This window comes from Lagopus muta, chromosome 7 (assembly GCF_023343835.1).
Source record: "Lagopus muta isolate bLagMut1 chromosome 7, bLagMut1 primary, whole genome shotgun sequence".
Classification (NCBI taxonomy): domain Eukaryota; kingdom Metazoa; phylum Chordata; class Aves; order Galliformes; family Phasianidae; genus Lagopus; species Lagopus muta.
Window position 1 is genome coordinate 24,232,219 of NC_064439.1, and position 13,013 is coordinate 24,245,231.

Sequence of the window (13,013 nt, forward strand, 5' to 3'; positions counted from 1 at the left end):
ACATGGTTCTGCTTCTATCTAAAAATCATTACTTGGAAGAAATACTGCACTTGCTAACCATAATGTGTACTCTTCCTGACCTGCAGAGGTGTACCTCCTCTGTTTGAAGGCAAAGCAGCTCACAGGATCGATTGGAGCAAAGGCTGGATCTTTATTTAGCTGAAGATTCATATTAACATTCTTAGATGTTTAGCTTTTTGAGCCTTCTCTCTTGAAAGGAGAGGAAAACTTTGAGAGATGTGTCATTCCAGCACTGAAGAAAATTATTTCTTTTTTTAGTGTATAAGAAATACAGTCTGTGAGACCTCTTGGAAGAAAATCTAACACTTGGGGCTTAGCTGTGTATACTTCTAAGTATTTCTAATTGAGAGACACAAAGCATTGTTTTCTTTTGGAGAATCAGCCCCCCATTTGGATTTAGGAAAGAATGCAACACCGAGGTAATCTCACTTTTCCCATCATCATCCTTTCAGTCGTCTTTGTTCCCTTCCTCCCCAGACACAAGGTGACACATCCGAGTACTTGTCCTTCAACAGATTCTTCAGCAAGCAACAGAGCAGAAAGCCCTAATATCTATTCATTTGTAATCTGTCATTCTTAAAGTATTAAGGACAATTGACTTCACATGTCTTAGGTAATTAGAATAGTCATCCTTTGCTCCAGATTTTTAAAGTAAGTGTCTTAAACTCTTAATCAGTACATTTATTGATGTCTTTCAACATATCTGTTTCTTGTCAGGAGTGTGTTAGATTTGGGGGGAAAAAAATCCTTGCATACTGAATTTTGCATAAGAATTATACTGAAAATGTTTCAATATTGCTTTTGTAATCAAATAAAATATATTAGTGACAACATGGTATTTTGCACATTCAGATTATTCAATCTCTTTAATATGGAAAACTTCTGAAAAGCAAATTAATAAATGTCAGGAGTTACATTTACACAAATGTTTTACTACTTGTTTTCCCAAGTTTATATTTTCACATCAAGTGATATTAACTATGATAATAGCTAATACTATTTTATAAGCTCTGAGGGGCTCATAAAGAATGTCATTGGATTTCTTCAGCTGGTACTGATCTTAGTAGGAAAAAACAGGCATTCCTCACCTCCGAAACCTGAATCCTCATGTTGTTTGTCACCCATGCAGGTTTATGTGATTTGTTAGCTATAGATTTGGGAGATCTCCAAGGACAGACACCATTCTAAAGAGATAGAGCTCTGCAAGTCTGGCAGGTCTGATATTTTTCTGAGAAGAGCAATCATTACAATTAGCACCTTTACTTTATGACTAGATAGGCTTATGCACATTTTTGGGAGGGTTTTTTGTTTGTTTTGGTGCTGTTGTTTGGATTTGTAGGGTTATATTTGTTTTAGCCTTACTGTCGCATTGCTCATTTCAGAAAGTGCTTCCCCAGCATCCCATTAGCAACAAACTGGGAAGTCTCACAAAAGATACTGTTATTCATTTGGTCCCCAATCGCTTGGGAGCTCTGGTCACTCAAACCATCCTGCCAGCAAGTCTCCAGCTAACTTCATGTGCTGGATGTGAAGAAGACAATTTTTAACAGTTTTTATTGATCTGAAGTCAGAGCTGGGAAGCAGGCTGGACAGAAGGAGATGTGTGTTTCTGTCACTGCTGCAGTTTGCATTTCTTAGCCACACCACGTCAGAAAGCAGGAGAGGGCTCTACAGAAAGGCTAGGCAGCATGGAGGTGAGCAGGGATGGCAGGGTGCTAGGGCAGAAAAGATTGGTTCTCTCCATCCCTGTGCCAGTGTTGGCCCTTGTGCACCTCACTCTCTAAGATCCTGACACTTTCTGCTTTGTACATTCATTTGCCGTCCTACTCAGGGGTTGGTTTGGGGATTCAGACTGTCCCATGTTTATTTATAAGTTCAGTATTTTCCAATAAAGGGTTGAGGAGGAACACACTATGGTAAAACAAAAGCTTAGAGACGACTTGATGTTGCCACCATATCCTGGCTGTCCCCCAGCTGCAGGGTACTCCCAACTTCTCCTGGGGGGAATAAATGTTGTATGGAGGCTATGAACCACGTTCAGACATGCACATTACATCAGTGGATGTTTTGCAGAAATGTTTCATTTCCAGTTGTCGGAAGAAACGGGGATGTGCTCATGTGTCTCATTCTTTTATTGGCACTCCTTTTCTCCCATACATCCTCTTCTTCAGCTGCACAGACCATGGTCACAATAAATGAGAAACTTGAGCAGGTGCTGTGTAACCCAGTCTTAGCCTTAGGGCAGCCTCTGGCCTCCTGGGAAGGTTGGGTGCTCATTACAGAAGAGCTTTTTATACCTGAGAGCTCTTTGCACGACTCATTGTGGGGAACACAAAAGAAAATATTTGAGGTGTGCTTATGTAGATGTTCCATTTTCGGTGAATTTCTTCCCTCTTCCCTTCATTTAATTTCTCTTTGAGACCTGGGGTGGGTAAAAACAGAAAAGTGAGGATACAGAAAGAGAATTCTCTCCTGAGGAAGAATCTCACAAGACTATGGATGTTGTTTATGCCAGGACAGGGCAGAATCAATTCAATCGAATCCCATATTTCAGCAGAGCACAAGGTGCCTGGAGTGTAAGGCAGCTGGTGGTGTTAAAAGTGCTGTGAGCATGAGCAGTTTCAAAACATGGGGCTTTATTTGAATCTCTCCACTGAGCGATATAAATTGATTACTGATAGGGATTTGGCCTGTCCAGCCAACTTAGTGTTGTCATTTTGTGTGTGGTAATGACAGCTGTACAGATCCATTAAGCAGTTCTTCATATGAACAGCTATGTCCACCAGCCCAGGAGAGAGACTTCGGGATTTCCAAGTGTTGGGTTCCAAAGTGCTTCTGAATCATAGACTTTCAGTGGTTCACAATAGATGAATTCTCTGATTTACTTCTCCTTCAGAAATGAATTGATGCTACACACGCATAATACTTACTTATTTTTGTAATATATTACTCAACGTGGAATAATTAGGAATGCAAATGTTGCAGTGAACAGCAACAGTTGAATGCTTACCTCCCACTGAATCATTTCTGTCTCTTTAAAGGATTCATTTCCTGATTACTGAATTATTTCAAACATGATATTTAACCTTCACCTTCTTTAGTTTGTGTGCACATTAAGTAAGCTTGATAATTAAGGACTGTTGCTGCATTTGGGAAATTTGGAGCCCTGTTCAGAAAGCTATTGCCTTTATGAACTATCTCAGTAAAATAATTAATGCAAGAATAGCTGTGGTTTTAAAATGTAGATGATTGGATTTAGAATTTTGCCTTCATTCATTTCATTGGAAGATGATTTCTGACTGCTCTGGGATAATTTTACATAGGCATCTAAGCATGCACACAGTGATGTACTGTTATCACTGTATTATTCACTGAGAGCCACTTCAGCTGAGATTCAAATACAAAATCCTCCCATAGGACAGGTTAATTGGCTTGTGCTTTTGTAGTTTATGGTGTCACCAACCCCGTTAACACAATTCTAGCACTGTACTGAACAGACATTAATCTATTCTTCTTATTATTATTGACTTATTGTTGATGTAACACCTACCTATACTTCTCTTTCTCAAGAAGACAGTTAATAACTCAGTGAGGATGGTATCAACTTTTTTTTTCTGTATCAACTTGAGACATGGAAAAGTACTCCACAAAAAAGTACCACTTTAATGAAGTGCGTGTGGATTTTAGCTTTCTAGAACATATGGCATTGTATTGAGAAAAACATTGATACTGGCTTCATTCAAACTTCTACTTCAGGACTGTGACAAAAGAAACTTAGTTTCAAAAAAATGTCCAGTGCAATTTTATTGTTCATTGAAGGCCACGAAATATATCTAGATTTGCTGCTACACTATAAATTATACACTTTTTCAAAACGAAGGCTGTAAAGACAGGATCACTCTTTCTTCAATTACATAGCCACAGAAGTGACTTATCTCATGCACTGTGTTCTGTCAGAGTTAGAAGGATATTGTTCTGAATTCAAGAAATAGAAACTGGCCAAAGTGGAAGCCGAGGGCTAAGTCATGGCTTAGCTTTATCCCACTGTGGATCTATTGACTTACATGAATATCAACTCAAAACTTTAGAGCACGAAATCCATCTAAGGCAAAAGCTTTATCACAAGAAATTCAGGAAGGAGGTAAGATAGGAGTTTGAAACCTTCCTTGTTGGTGAGGGAGATGGATGAGTGTGAAGGGGAAAGGATGCTCTTCAGGCCTGGTCCAGAGGGCTGGATCTCCTTGGTGGAGATATAGGGGTGAGATTTTCACCCATGACCACAAAAATCCAAGGATGACAATTGCTGCCCTGACTTCCTTCCCTGTCAATGGGTGAGTACCTCTGAAGCACAGTCTGGAAGATTTTAAACTCCCAGGTCTCAGTCAGAGCTTTATTCGACTCAGACTGATTTTTTAGGCTAAGCTATAGCACTGGTCAAAATGGTATGGTAAAAATGAGTGGCCTTATGTTACAATACCTTTCCTGTTCCACTGGGACAGATCCAGCTAGAATGTCTAGAAAGCACAGAGCATATTGGAGCTGCAGCCACAACAAATAATGTGTGGGTTGGTGTGAACATTTTTATCTGCGATGTGTATTAATTGTTCTATACTTCCTGACAGGAGAAGACGAGTGCAGCTGAATAGCAAGGAGTGTTAAGGTATGCCTGGGGAAATGCGGGAAGCTGAAAGGCAAGGCCTGGTGCTCTTAATAACCATTATAATAAATTAGCATATGGTACAAATGATGCATCAGAAGAAAAAAAAGAAAAAAAAAGAGGAAAAAAAATGCTGTCTTGTAAAGCAGGACATAATTTTGCGACATGTCTTCTGTCTCCAGATAAAGGTTTTGAATGGTTTTCCCAAGAAGAAGCTTTATGCAAATGCATACTGTCATCTGAATCAGATGAAGGGAAGAAAGATTATTTATGCATGAAATCCAAACATGCTTCTGTGAAAAGGAGGGGAGAAATAAACCCTTTTTCTCACCACCATGCACATGCATGTGCAATGACTAAAAAGAAATGAATGTGTTGCCTCTATTGCTAACACTAAGTGATTTCCCACTAACAATTAGCATGAATCATAATGATAAAAATGAGATGGGAAAGACCTATTAGATGATGTATATCTCCTCCATCTCCTTGTAAATACGGGAATCTCCCTGGCATTTTCTGTATGGAGCAGTTCAGTGCCAGAGTCTGTATTTTCATTAGTGCTGCTTCTCATGGGCATTAGCTAAGAACCTTAAATAAAATGTTAACAACTTTAAATAAAATGGATTAGCTGTGCTTTCACGCACCACAGAAGATGTATTCAACAGCACCATAGAAAGTAAGAAAACTGAAATACCTGATTACAGTGAATGCCACAGAAGCATTTTGGGTAACCCTAAGCTGGTTTCAGTTAAGTGGAAGGTGCATATGGAGGTGTTCATGGCTACCGGATTTTCAGGTTTGTTCTGTGCCCCCTTCATCCCAAAGCCAGGCTAAACAACTTCGGGGTTGCAAAGGCTCCTCCCTCCCTGGATTGGCCCCCACAATAATTTGTTCCTGTTCCCTTTCCTTGCCCCTAGGCAGTGCGGGAGGAGATGGTGTGCACCTGGCTGCATTGGCACTATTCCCACCCAGGCTCCTGCAGGCTCTGGGCAGCTTTCAACCAGCAGCACAAGGTGCCAGGGATGCAGGCCATTGCCTTGTTCTCCATAACCAATGGCCCAAGCTTCAACAAGAACTTAGGATCAAGATTGGCACAAACCTCTTTACAAATAATCACAGCATCTCAGCACGGCTGAGATGGGTAGGAGCTCTGGGTCCATGCAGCCCACCTCCTTCCCAGCAGGGACACCCCGGGCACAGGCTGCCCAGGCCCATGTCCAGGCAGCTTCCGAAGGTCTCTGAGGAGACCTGCAGCCTTTGGGTACCTGTGCCTGTTCTCCAGCACTTGTACATTGAGAAGCATTTCCTGCTGCCTCCGGTGTTTCAGTTTGTGTTCGTAATAGAGATGTGCTCATAACAGCAATGCACTGCTAGAAACAGAACGGCCTGGAGTTGCTTTTGAAAAGAAAAAAAAAAGAGAGACTATGAAGGCAGCAGCCTTGTGTGGCAGCTGCTGCTGTCACAGGGAAGGGGAACAGTGCAGGATCATCATCTGCATGCCTTGTGAGATGCCTGTGACTGAAGTGTTAGAGTGCACGCAAGCTGGAACAAATGCGAAAGCTGATGAGATGAATCCAGGCAGATAAAGTTTTAAAGGATATTGTTCGTCTGCAATGCATCATTCTTCCCGATGTGAGCTAAAATAGTTTAGATCAAAACGATCCACTCACGATTCCTTCATAATGCTTGTATTTTTAAATGGATGTGTTTTCTTTCTCTCATTTCTTGTAGTGATTTCTCTGAATTACAATGATCTTTAAATACTATTCACAGCAGATGTTACATTTTGAGACAGAAAATCCACCTTTATTTAAAATAGATAACTGGCTTTTAAAAATAAGAGTTTTCTGGTCCTGGCATGGGCCCAGCCATGGGTGTCCTGGTGTGTAACTCAGCCCTGCTCACTTTAAAAACAAGAAGTTTGCTGAACAAATACAGGCTTCACAGAGCTAGCATGCCTGTCCCTGTGGACCAATGAACTTCCTTGTGACTCAAGATATTTTTAATTCTGCTCTGGACTTTCTCCAGGAAATCAGTAATAATTACTAATTGTATTTTTGTAAGCTAAATGAAAGGATGCATTCTTTCTTGAAATTCTCCTTTAGCTTTTGCAATTAATTATGTTGCTCTTTTGTGTGATTAATCCTTGTCTTTGTATTACAACTTCACTTAATCAAATAGTGGTGTGTAGCATGCCAAGGGCTCTTAAGTGTGAGATATTTTCTCCTGGCTTATTGTCACTTTTTCCTTTTTTTTCTGCTGCTTACATCTCTTCTAAACTTTGAGATGAACAGTGTTTTACTGAAGTACTAAAGCATTCTGAAACCATCAGAGTGAATTTGCATGAGAGCTGTTGTGACTTGGCAGAACTCCCCTGCCATGTGTGGAGCTACGGGCTGATTTTTACCAGCTGAGGATATGTCCTTATATCACCAGCACATACTAACATACTAACACCATTTTCTCTTAAATCTGTTTCAAGAGAAGGCCAGTCAAAACCCCTAAATGACCTCAGGTTTTCTTTCTAAATCTTTGCTGTATGAAATACATTAGAAGAGACTTACCTGGCCACCTTAAATTGTACATTAGAATTATTCTCTTGCAATATGCACATGCTGGAAATGTCAGGCAGAAAGAAGCTGGTTTTGAGTGGTTTAGAGACAATCTTAAACACTTAGGTTACTGTGCAATTTTGTGGCAAGCCTTACTTCTTCCTCTGCAGCCAGGAAAAGCTTTTTCTGTGCTGGAAGTGCAGCACGTCTGCCGTTCCAGTATAGCATGGCCGCAATATGGCCAGCTTTAAATGTTCAGAAGTCAGGGGAGTGCTTTACTTACTTCAAAATAAAGCATTTTCGTTTCTAGTTTCTTATCTTTTTAGGGTACTCTTGAGTCCTGTTTCCAAAGGCCCCTCTGTATTTTAAAATGAATAAGGAAGAACACAAACTCAACCAAGTTCAGTAGAGGTGGTAAACTCCTGGGGACCTTAAGAGCAAGGTCTTACCAGACTATTGCCATGGCCGCCCTGGGATCCTTGAGCAGAGCAGAGGACAGGCATCCTGGCTGTGCCCATTCAGGAAGGAGAGGTGGGCTGAGCCCAGGATGCTATCAGCATTGATTAGGAAGGCACTCAGAAGCTGCTTGCCGTTCATTAGGAATCAGTCTCACAGCTTGCTAATGAAATTATGGATGAAGGCAATAACAAAGAGTCCTGTGCCAGGGTAAATGTAAGCACCTAGTTAATAGATAAGATACGAAAAGACATTGATAAAATACCACTGCAATTCACTGAAGGACAAGCAAAACTTATTGCTAGTGAGCAATGCAGTGGATGCCTCTGAAGCTTTTACAGAATTCTAATTGCAAAAAGACTGAGCAGGCAGAGGAAGGAGTGCAAAAGTAGCATTTATGTATTTTATTAAGCACAAAATAAATACTGAAAAGTAGCTTACCAGATTCAGATGACTGGCCCCCATTAGCAGAGAATGGGCCTGCAGTTGTAACCTCTTGAAAATAAATAAAAAGTACTGCAGAGTTGCATGGCTCTGCTTGCATGAATACTGCCAGGGATCTGCTTCTTGAACCAGGTCCTTTATGCAAATAGTAAGTCACAAATGTGGTAAGGATTTATTTTATGTTGTTTCAAATGAAGATGGGTTGGCTGTATTCAGTATATTAAATCCTTCCTGCTGTTAAGCTTAAAGAAACTGATTCTCTTGTAACATATTTTGATTTGACTACTGTAGCTTCCAAGTGCTATAAAGCACTGGAGTAGTTTGCCTTGGCCTCACACCTAGTTACAGTAGTGCTAACTTTAAAATTGCTGAAGAAACCCACATCTGGAGTCAATTGAGTGAATTTTAACCAGCTTTGGTGGTAATATGCAAGTAATATTTCATCCTCGTGTGTATTTCACTCATCTTATAAAAAAGATGCCTCATTCCAAGGCTCCTAGACATATTTCTTTGCTGTCTCATATATCAAGAGTATCAGACTAAGCAGACTGCTTAAAACTGGATATGTCCAAACACTCTCTTATCCTAAACAACGGAGAATATTTTTGCCAACACTTCCATTTCCTGAAGTGGAAAAAAAAATATATAATCCCAAAACCTCGGCCAGATCCTGCTTCCCTTGAAATGCACGGCAAATTTGTCAACAAAACCCTCCCTGGCTCTGTGGCAGAGGGAGAAGTTGAACAGCTGGAATTAACCAGCAGGAATAATGCGAAGTGGGCTGAAGCTTCAGATTAGTTTTAGTCTAATGCTCGGGTTCAAGGCTGAGCTCGTGTTCCAGTCCGCCTGTGCCAAACTCATGGAAGCGACATCCAAAACCAGAACCAGAAAACAGAGCCTTTCAGCGCTGGGCCTGGCTCTGTGCCAGACCAAGGCTGTGGGCATCGGTCCAGGAACCCGGCTCCAAGGTACCCGCAGGCACCAATCCTAACCGTTTGAAATGCCCGTTTTCTACCATTGAAAATATTAGTCTGCTGCAAAGAAAGTACTTCCATTTACAAAAACGTTGTAAGTGTCAGCAATTAATGCCCATTTACGTGCGCTCCATATCTCTGACTGTTTGCAGGGGGATGTCCAGCCATATGGGAGACAGGCACTCCACGAAACAAGCTCCCAAATTGTTTTTATTCTGTTTTTTATCTGCAGGGACCACCACTGGTGCAAGGCTCATTTCTTGTCGTGCCTCAAAAAGCTATTAAAGGCAATTGTCGTGCTGGACAAACCAAGCGCTGCAATCCGGATGTGCCATCCTATTGGCGCGCCCGACATCGCCTCCTCCACCCCTCTCTGACATGAATTTAATGCAGGTGCAGACACAAGCCTCGCATAAGGGAGCAATTTTCTGATTCATTCATGTAAGACCCTGAGGGAGAGTTGGAACAAGATGTACAAAGGTAATGTGGCATTGTTAAAAAACTAATTTTGCTTCCATTTTCTGGAGCCGTAGTGCTGTGTTGCTTAGTTACATGAATCAGGAATTTAGCAGTAAACAAGGTATTTCACTCCTCAGTCCCTAGAGTTTTCAGCTCCATCTGAAAAGCAGCTAAAATGTGCATCTTTTGCGTATTGTTGGGTCACTTCTTGCTGCTGTTTGAAGCCTTTGAGCCTGCAGGAAGCCGGAGGTGGCGGTGCCACTGGTTGGAGCCATGCTGCCCCCCAATGCTGCCCTGGGCTGGAGGCGAGACAGACAGCTCTGATTTTTGTTTTGGGTTCTGTTTGTACAAATGCTGACTGCATGGGTGCAGTGTCGTGAGTCTGCCAGCTGGACTACTGAGTTATTCGAGCCGTTGGAAACGGGAAAGGGGCTAATTATCTGGGTATGTTATTACATCACTAGTGGAAATTCTTTTTTTTTTTTTTTTTTTTTGCCCTCAGGATCTACACTGCTGTGTCTGCTCAAAGCTGTTAAATATGACAAGGTCACTCACCCTGCTTTAGTAACAATGAGCACTAACAAATTTGGGGTTTACATGCATTGTCATTCCTTAATAGGGTCGTCCCTGCAACAGAAGCATGGCATGCGCTTCCTACCAAGCAAACCCCACAGTGAGTCAGATGTTGGATTGCATTGTACCCTATTGGGATCTGATTTTAAAAATGCCAGGACACACGAATTTCCTGCATATTTACATTCTAAACAAGATTAGAAAAATGACAAATATGGAGAAGATGGGGAGAGATAAATGATGGAGAGGGGCTAAGAAGCAGGGCTGAAAGTGTGAACAGAATGCACTAACTGATAAGGCAAACTTTCAAAATTCAGAGCCTTTCTCTTCTGGCTCTGCAGATGGCTGGGGAGAATCTGTCTTTTATAGCCCCATGTACAGAAGTAACATGCACTTCTGAAGTTTAGTTACCCACTAATTACTAGTCTTTCATTAACAGCAAAGCGACACAAGTGATGAAGTACTTGCTTATATCCCCTATTGTTGAGGCTTGAAAAAATAAATCATTAGCTACATGCTTGTTAAGCATGCTAAAACTGTTTATGTAAACTCCCCTGCTCTTATTTTGGCTCACACAGATGGTTAAGATACTTTAGCTAATATTTCTTATTTTAAAGAGAGAGCTAATTGCCTATATGTTAGATGTGCCAAGTATTGCTTGTGTTAGAGAGAATGGGAATTTAATTGTGCATGGCTTGTCCTAAGATGTAGGTTGCTGTTATAGATTTGATGTTTAGCTACTGATTTGTAAGAACATCATCACGGTTGAGGAAAACCTCTGTTGTAGCCACAGCCACTCAGGACTCTTGAATCTTCTGTTACTTGAGAACAGCCATGGGTTTTTCCACCGAAAGTGCTCTTCAAGGGAATATTTGAAGACTGAGTCAAACGTTAGTAAGCAGTACACTTGTTTGGTTAAGACTTCAGCCTTGACCTCCATCTTTAAGCCCTTGTTCGTTATTAATCACGTGTTTCCTGAATCAAAGAGAATATTTTTGGAGAGGGAAAATTGTTCTGGGACTGGAGTGTTGTACGCCAAACAGACTTGCCCAGATGACAAATAGCCTTTGCATGATAGCCAAGGTTCATCCAGCTGCTCGGCCCCATACCAAGTGATTGATGGTGTTGATGTTCTAAATAGGCTTAAGATATGCCAAATATCGGGGTTGTAACAAAGTCCTTCAGATATATACTGTAGATAGGCAAGAAAGCATGTTCCCAGCATATGGCAATTCTGAGAGTGGTGTCAGGATTATAAGTAACCTTACAGGGCTTGTCTGGTTTCTTTCGAAGTTAGACAAAAACAGTTTTCTGTTCCGGAATGAGCAGGGTCACATGAGGTCTGCATGAAGCTTCCAATTACCACCGATTTTCTCTGTAACTGGACACCCTTCGGAGTTATAACAACATTTGATTTCTTAGCAGAGATCAATAAACTGTTTTTCTTCCATGATTCTGAGGAGGAAAGAAGAATAGGATGTACTCAGAAGTTGCTGTCAAGGTTTTTTTGATGTCTTAAAGGAATGGGAAATTCACTCCTGAATAGTTTTATCTTGGAAACATGACAGTGCTGGTTCTTTATACTCACCCACAAAGGACTGTACATCGATATCCCACAAGATCAAGTAGCTGTGCTGCAGAAGCGACGGTTTCGTTGGTCATTCCTTTCCCCCAGAGAAACATCTTTTTTTGTGTGTTTTCCCTTTGCTGGAGAGCATTTCTCTGGAATGAGCCAGGAATTCCTTCTGTATGTGAGAGATTCTTGGGTGCTGTAGGACCTCTGCTCCTCAGCTCCAGCTGAGGGCCTCTTGGACTGGGTGAAGCCATGAGTAGTAACATTTTCCTCTGCTTGAAGTCAGCCTGACCCCTTCCTGGCATCTGCTGGGACCTCGTACCCCTTCCTGAAGGATACTCCCTGATGCACTCACCAGCTGGGCTGTCATCCTTTTAGCTGCCACCGAGTCCCTGTATGTCCATGGGCGAATGTGCTCCTGTCCCACTGAACCCTCCATGCAATGCTGTAATCTCACTTTCTAGGAGATTAACCCATCTTGTTTTAGTGCTTGAGTGCGAATGATTTTCTAAGAATGAAACTGAGGGCAGTGTATTTTGTGAAAGGGCCTTGATGGTGCAGGGTATTTCCTGGACCATCAGCAACTGAAAGATGAGTCAGGTTCACTTGTTCAAAGCCAGCTTCTCTGCTGAGTCACTCTGGTTTGAGCCAGCAGATCTCCGCTGGTTACCACCACATTAAGTGGCCAAGACAGCCTCTGCCATGCACCAGACCAGTAGAGCAAATTGGCCATGAAATAGAATCAAGTGACTGCAGAGCAATCAAATTTAGCCAGACAGTACCAGTAAACTCAGGACTGGCAATGCTCTGGTACACCAGCTGCATAACAAAGAATGGCATTTCGTAATAACCGGCTGAGTTTGGGGCCACAACATGGAGCGCTTGGCCCACGTTCCTTTTCCACCAGGCCTGGTTGTAACCAGCTTTGTAAGAGATCAGAGCTTTGAAAATTCCTCTTTTTGTCATCCCCACAGGCAGGCTGGAATCAGCTGAAGTCCCAGAGTCTGTAACTTTATTTGCTGCTGACTCACTTCTTGTTGGCAGGTTGCACGTTGTGTCGAGGCCCCGTGAGCCAACGGGCTGTCAGTGGTGATTAGCAATTAAGTCGTATGCCAGTCAGTGCTCCGCAGTGCCTCAAGTGACTCTGTTTGCATCCAGCTTTGGAGTGGAACAAGCCAGGTTTTAATTCAAATTGTAATTGAAGTGTGAGTCTGTGCATGGATGTGCTTATCTCTGCATGCTCTGCTTTAAGGGAGCTCAAACTTGGTCAAAGTCGCTGGAGCTAAATCAAAAGTGAGAGTTCT

At 41.9% G+C, this 13,013-nt stretch overlaps 1 long non-coding RNA gene across 1 annotated transcript in view; it reads left to right on the forward strand.

Moving 5' to 3' along the window:
- The window catches only part of LOC125695909 (uncharacterized), a 47,896-nt gene that overhangs the window by 24,085 nt on the left and 10,798 nt on the right, over positions 1-13,013 (forward strand). Inside the window, exons 3-4 of the long non-coding RNA XR_007378094.1 lie at positions 4,644-4,681; positions 9,337-9,584. This is a non-coding gene — a long non-coding RNA (uncharacterized LOC125695909). The remainder of the gene's footprint in view (positions 1-4,643; positions 4,682-9,336; positions 9,585-13,013) is intronic.